The following is a 7,500-nucleotide window of genomic DNA, read 5'->3' as shown; positions in this document are numbered from 1 at the left end:
ATTAGCGTTACAAAAAGATAAAAAACACAAATATTGGTTGAAAAATGTAAAAGTTATTAAAAATTCCCCAGGCCATTATCGTGTCTCAGAGCACTTGAATTCGAAATGTGATAAAAAAATAAACATATTTTTGAAAATATTCTAATAAAACAATTGTATTACTTAAAATATATCTGTAGTTACTTGAATATGAGTTTTTGTCCTTATATAATAACGTAAACCTGTTCTCAGCTATGGTCGAAAAATTTTGATATTTTTAACGGTCGTTTCAAAATTCAAATTTTAGTTTTTTTGATACTTTGGGATTATGGGGATTTATGGACAACAGATTAGGGAATAAAACAGTAAAAAAATTAGGTCAATACCTCTTATAGTTTGCCCGTACCTGCAATTTGAATTCAGCGGATTTCGAGAAAACCCCATTTTTATGTAATATTTTGCAAAATTAGCCTTTTTATTATATTGTTGTGTATTTTAAATGGAACCTTTTGTAAATTTATTAGTCCACATATTTCTAAATAAAAATCAAGAGTTTCATGCAATTTGGACGCCATTAACCCATAAACTTTAAAGGTCAAAGGTCAAATTTTGTAATATTTGCAATTTTTGATGGAAACTAGTCGAAATTGTTTTTATTTTTAGGTAGATTATCATAAAACTTAAGAAATTTATTTATTAACAACCGATATTTACAATAATAGTGAAAAAATAAATTAACCCTTAAACGGCCTTGGGGTCAAAATGACCCCGATGTTTTAAAAACATGCCAATTTGGACATATTTCAATAAAACCCGTTTGCAATCCCATTAATTCAGCTTAAAAAATTTAGGCATTAAACCTTTTTGAATATGGTGTCAATTTGAACCAAAGTATTTTTTCAGTAATACTTTTTGTAATCGATGTAGGTAAATTTGGTATTAAAAACTAAGATATCATAATTTATATTTGTGATATAATTTTCCAGTTTTATTTTTATTTTAAAATATTTAATGCAAATAATATTTAAATACATTTTTCGCTGAACCTTTCAAAATGGGTTAATACCCAATTGTTTTTTTTTTTATCAATTTGCTGAATTAATGGGATTGCAAACGGGTTTTATTGAAATATGTCCAAATTGGCATGTTTTTAAAACATCGGGGTCATTTTGACCCCAAGGCCGTTTAAGGGTTAATTTATTTTTTTCACTATTATTGTAAATATCGGTTGTTAATAAATAAATTTCTTAAGTTTTATGATAATCTACCTAAAAATAAAAACAATTTCGACTAGTTTCCATCAAAAATTGCAAATATTACAAAATTTGACATTATGGGTTAATGTCGTCCAAATTGCATGAAACTCTTGATTTTTATTTAGAAATATGTGGACTAATAAATTTACAAAAGGTTCCATTTAAAATACACAACAATATAATAAAAAGGCTAATTTTGCAAAATATTACATAAAAATGGGGTTTTCTCGAAATCCGCTGAATTCAAATTGCAGGTACGGGCAAACTATAAGAGGTATTGACCTAATTTTTTTACTGTTTTATTCCCTAATCTGTTGTCCATAAATCCCTATGAGTTCTCCCAAAAATATTGAAATTTGTTTAACAAAGTATCAAAAAAACTAAAATTTGAATTTTGAAACGACCGTTAAAAATATCAAAATTTTTCGACCATAGCTGAGAACAGGTTTACGTTATTATATAAGGACAAAAACTCATATTCAAGTAACTACAGATATATTGCATGAAACTCTTGATTTTTATTTAGAAATATGTGGACTAATAAATTTACAAAAGGTTCCATTTAAAATACACAACAATATAATAAAAAGGCTAATTTTGCAAAATATTACATAAAAAAGGTTTTCTCGAAATCCGCTGAATTCAAATTGCAGGTACGGGCAAACTATAAGAGGTATTGACCTAATTTTTTTACTGTTTTATTCCCTAATCTGTTGTCCATAAATCCCCATAATCCCAAAGTATCAAAAAAACTAAAATTTGAATTTTGAAACGACCGTTAAAAATATCAAAATTTTTCGACCATAGCTGAGAACAGGTTTACGTTATTATATAAGGACAAAAACTCATATTCAAGTAACTACAGATATATTTTAAGTAATACAATTGTTTTATTAGAATATTTTCAAAAATATGTTTATTTTTTTATCACATTTCGAATTCAAGTGCTCTGAGACACGATAATGGCCTGGGGAATTTTTAATAACTTTTACATTTTTCAACCAATTTTTGTGTTTTTTATCTTTTTGTAACGCTAATTCTGTGTACATTACGATTCTTTGACAATAAAATGCAAAACAAATTGTTTAATGACAAAACTTTTGTGAAAACTGAAAAAATGCATATTTTCCCCTTGTAAATGCATCTTCAAACTTCAGAGCCGTTGCGGCACCAGTTAACGTAGTCCTATTGACCTAATTTTTTGCACGACTTATTTTTATAACCCATAGAACAATTCTAGGGGAGGGACGGCCTATAGAATAAAATTTTTTTTCCTTCATACAAGTTTGGAGCACTCTAATCTTCTTATATACTTCACCATGATGTGTTAAAAACAGCCAGCAGGAATTTTATTACAAAAAATTTAAAGATTTTTCTTTCAGGGTGCTGCAGTAATATAAAGAACAATTAAAAATAATTTTCTACGGATTTGCATTAACTTAGGTCTCATAGCGGCGGTTCATACTGGGAAACTTTTGATTTTGAGTGTGGGACTTAGTACTATTGGATATAGGACATTAATTTTCAGTGCTATAGGTCCAGAATTGCCGGATTTAGAATGATCAAGTTGATTTTAGCAAAAAATTTCCATTTTTTTATTTTTATTAAATTTTTTTTTTTTGAAAAGAAATATAAAAATAATTTTTAAACGCGAATATATCCTAATCTATAAAGATTATTTTTATAGAACACGTCTAGAAAATTTCATATACATATATTATTGTTTTCTGATCGTAATACAAGCAAAGAAAATTTGTCAAAAGAGAAATTATTAATTTGGGAATTTTAAATAGCTAGTTAAAATTTGGCAATTGTCGAAACGACTTACATAATAGGGATGAGAAAAAGAAATATATTACGTATTCTCAATTACTTACATTTTGTGATACATCTGAAAGGCACTGATCCGCACAAAAGAACAAAAATGTTATATAATTATTGTATAAATACATACATAGAATTATATTTGTAATCAATAAAATTACCTGAATTTAATGTGTAGTCTTCGTTCTCACTATAATATATGGGGCTCAGTCTTGATAGCGAATTACTACTTAATGGCAGTCTTATGTTTTGGATGTCTTGTAGCTCAGAATCGACAGAGTCAGAAACTAAATCTTCGGGTAATGTTGAAATATCTCTTGCGACCGCTACAATAATTTTCCCAATAAGGAAAAAATTACTAATTGTTGCGTTTGGAATGAATTTAATAACAGTTGTGGTGGTAACTAAATAAGTAACCCAAATATGAGTTAACCATTGGCAGTTAAAGATTTTGAAAGAGCACTCAGTGCGTTTTTGCTAATAATTCTTTGGATCACTTCATCTATTACTCTATTTTATATTTTTTAATGTTATTGATTAAATATTTCATAATTATATTTTTTTGATTTACACTTGTTCTAGAAATCTAAACTAATTTTTTATATCGAAATTGCCTCATCTAATTTTTTGCACGACTTATTTTTATAACCCGTAGAACAATTTTAGGGGGGGGGGACGTTCAAAATTCGAAACTTAGTTTTTTGGAGCACTCTAAAGAAGATCTATTAATTGTACATTTTCCACTAAGCACAGTTCTTACGTTAAATATTCGTTTTTAATGTTTATGGTTTTCGACATGAGAGCACGTATCATGACAAAAGTATAAATTGGCAATTTCGTGTCAAGTGGCCCAACTTTTAAAATCGTTGTCTTCCGATTCGGATGAAATTTACACCAAGGTTAGTACTATTAAATAGTAGGCCAGACACACATTCTCAGCTCTATCGATCAAGAACTGCCGGTCTTAGAGGGAGTTGGACATTTTGGTCATACAGGGTTTTATTCAAATCACTGTAACTTATCAACTATCGGCGCGCAGATGATAGTTTATACAATATCCTTTAAGGGCTTATAGTCCCATAATGGACAGTTCTTGACCGACAGAGCTGAAAATTTGTGTCTGGCCTATCCGATAGTACTAACCTTGACTCGAAATTGCCCTATATATACAATGGGTCATTACAAGATTCTAAGACAGACATGTCCGTATGTCTGTGGACCATGTTGTTATAAAATAAACTACTAAACGGATCATGCACTATATGTATATATGTACTATAGCGGCTTCGGTCGATAAATGTGTTGGTGACCCTTAAACCTGGTAATTACAGTCTCTTGTAGCTTTAAATCACTTTGGTGACCGTGGCAATGTAAATCATGGTAGATTTTTAGCGCTATTTTTTATTTTTTTTAATATTATTTAACTCCTATGATTTTATTTTTTATATTTTCAAAAAATTCTGTGAGAAATTATTTTATATTTGACTTTTCAATAAACAATATATGTAGTATTTTTGAAATGAGTATGGTAGCTCGAAGGTTAATATGGCGACAAAAAGAGATATTTTTACCATGGTACGTATTCATTATTGTAAACTCATATATTAAACTCATTTTTCCACAAATATTTGAGAAGTAAAAAAAAATAATTTAAATTTACATGTGGCCTCCGGTAGGTTAGTGTTCTAGTCTGGTAGGCCGGAGATGGTGGGTTCGATTCCCACCTGAGACACTGGTTAAAGAGCGCACAACAGGCCCGATAGAGGCCTATGTGTATTTCTTCGGATTTGATGTATATAAATCCTCCTTTCAATCTAACTAACTAAATTTATATGTGAAACGTTTCCACTTATCCTAGGATTTCTAATCCTGTGTGATTTATTAAAATATTATTTATTTTAAGAAAAACTAAAATACCATGCTTTTTGTGATTTTATAATGAAACATATTCATAAATTTAATTTTTTAACTTTCAGCTAAATAAAAGGGTTTTCAATTATTCGCGTTTAAAATTATTCGAACAAAAAGTAATAGTAACATTTACAAACTCACACGGAGAAATATAAGACCGATAAAAGTTTATATATTCTGGGACCTTATTAGATTCTAAGACCCAGTTTTTGAGTTGACAATCAAATGTCAATTATTAATTAATAATCAGCTAAATATTAGGGTTTTCAATTATTCGCGTTTAAAATTATTCGAACAAAAAGTAACAGTAACATTTAAAACTCACGCGGAGAAATTAAAGACCGATAAAAGTTTATATATTCTAGGACCTCATTAGATTCTAAGAGCGAGTTTTTGAGTTGGCAATCAAATGCCAATTAATAATCAAATTAGTTAATCTAAAAATAAATTGATTCTGATGTTCATTCCTTTAATGTTTTTGAGTGCAAGATTAAACTTCACAGTGTTGCCATATAAAACCACAGAAAACGTCACAGTTTGTTATCAAAACAATGCATGCTTTATAAAAAAGAAGAAGACAATTGCAAATGTAATATAAAAATTGATAAAAATTTAAATTTAAAACAAAAAATATATTGTGAAGTACTCATAATTTATACTAATCGATAATAATAAAAATTGTATTAAAAAATTTGTATTATTTTTTTTTTGCATCAGCTGTTCAAGTTTAAACCACATCAATTGAGCGCTTAAACTAGCAAACAAAATTTGCTGATTGAGTATTCAAAAACAACTTTCGAAGATTAATTTTAATTTAATCCCTAATCCTGCACCTAAAGATTGGCCCTAAGACGATCAACTGATCTTAACACAAAGTTGTTCAAAAACCGAATTTATTAAATATGCTTTATAGATCTTTAGATTTAGAATTTGAATTACAAAATATTAACGTAATTCTTAGTTCAAAAGTAAAAAAATAAAAAGTAAAATTGATTGTTTCCTCTATTAATCGAATAATTTTTATTCGAACGACAACCCTACAAAATATCAAACTTTAAAGCAACATTTTCAGGGGCTGTTCACAATGCTAGCAACCAATTATTTTTAAAACTCGCGATTGTCATGCGGTCTCAATATCACTATTTGATTTTGTACACATTCTTTTTAGTTTTTTTTTTACTTTTTGTTTATAGAATACTAGGTAATACCCGAAGTGTTTCGCTACCCCAAAATTATTTATTTAGTTATTATCATTTGATGACAATATATTTTATTCAAAATCTAAAATCCCACTAAGCAAGTCTGCACAAGTTGCCGATTTCGTATCCGAATTCTGTCAGAATTCGTTACGAAAAACCTATAAAAGGTTGCTCGGTATTCAGAACTCTTTGTCTAAGGAAATTCAGAAAAATTTGCAGAGTTTTCGGTTATGAAATCTGATGTAAATTCCTTGGGATATTCTGAAGGAATTTTCGACAAATCTGGTTAAAGTCGGACAGATATCTGATACCATACCTGACATTCTTTTGACATTTCGTACGAAAGTCTGATCAAATATAAGAAAGTCGGATAAATGTCTAATAAAATAACAGACAGTTTTCTTATATTTAATCAGACAGTAAAAGTCTGATTAAATATAAGAAAAGTCGGATAAATGTCTGATAAAATGTCCGACAGTTCGTACAAAAGTCTGAGCAAGTATAAGAAAATGTCCAGAATATTCCGATCAACGTCTGATGAAAACTATTTTCATAAATATATTTTACTAGCTATACCCAGTGTGCTTCGCTACCCTCATCGTAATGGAATAAAATAAATATTATTATTGTAAATGTATATATATCTGCAATATCAAAAATTCCCCTTTTAGAGAACTCTTTAAGTTAGATTTTATGATTCTAGTCTCAATATTACAGAAAATTAGAAAAAACAGTTGAAGAACGAAAAAGTACCAGACAGTGCCTTTTTATATATTTTCATTAAATCAGGATGACGCATGTTTAATTTTCAACCAGAAACCAAAAAAATCGCATAAAGATTTTTATACAATCAGGAAGCTACATGTCCAATTTAATGTTTTTAGGTTCAATATTAAGAAAATTCGAAAAGTATTAGTAAAAGAACAAAAAAGTACCAGAGTATGCTTTTTCAATTTTCGTTCAATTGGGATACTGCGAGTTTAATTTTATGTTTGTATATTTAATATTTTAGAAAGCTCTAAAAGTACCAGTACCAGTGAAGTACGAAAAAGTACCAAAGGACCTATTTTATTTAATTTCATGTTCCTAAGTTCAATATTATAGAAAATTCAAAAATATTCCAGTTTAAATTTTCATTCACTCAAGTCCCTGATTGATTTTATAGATTCTAATTAACTCCGGACTCCACATGCTTAATTTCATGTTTCTAGGATCAATATTATTAAAAAACACAAAAAGTACCTTTTGAAGAACGAAAAAGTACCAAAAAGTGCCCTTTTATAGGTTCTCACTTAAAAATAGGCTCTAAACGCTTAATTTCATGTTTCTAG

General features: G+C 28.7%; 1 protein-coding gene across 4 annotated transcripts in view; it reads left to right on the top strand.

The window, feature by feature from the left end:
- LOC111677194 (fat-like cadherin-related tumor suppressor homolog) overlaps positions 1-7,500 on the top strand; it is a 252,557-nt gene that overhangs the window by 233,366 nt on the left and 11,691 nt on the right. The window lies entirely within an intron of this gene.

Source organism: Lucilia cuprina, chromosome 5 (assembly GCF_022045245.1).
Source record: "Lucilia cuprina isolate Lc7/37 chromosome 5, ASM2204524v1, whole genome shotgun sequence".
Taxonomy (NCBI): Eukaryota; Metazoa; Arthropoda; class Insecta; order Diptera; family Calliphoridae; genus Lucilia; species Lucilia cuprina.
This window is presented reverse-complemented; position numbering and strand designations above follow the sequence as displayed.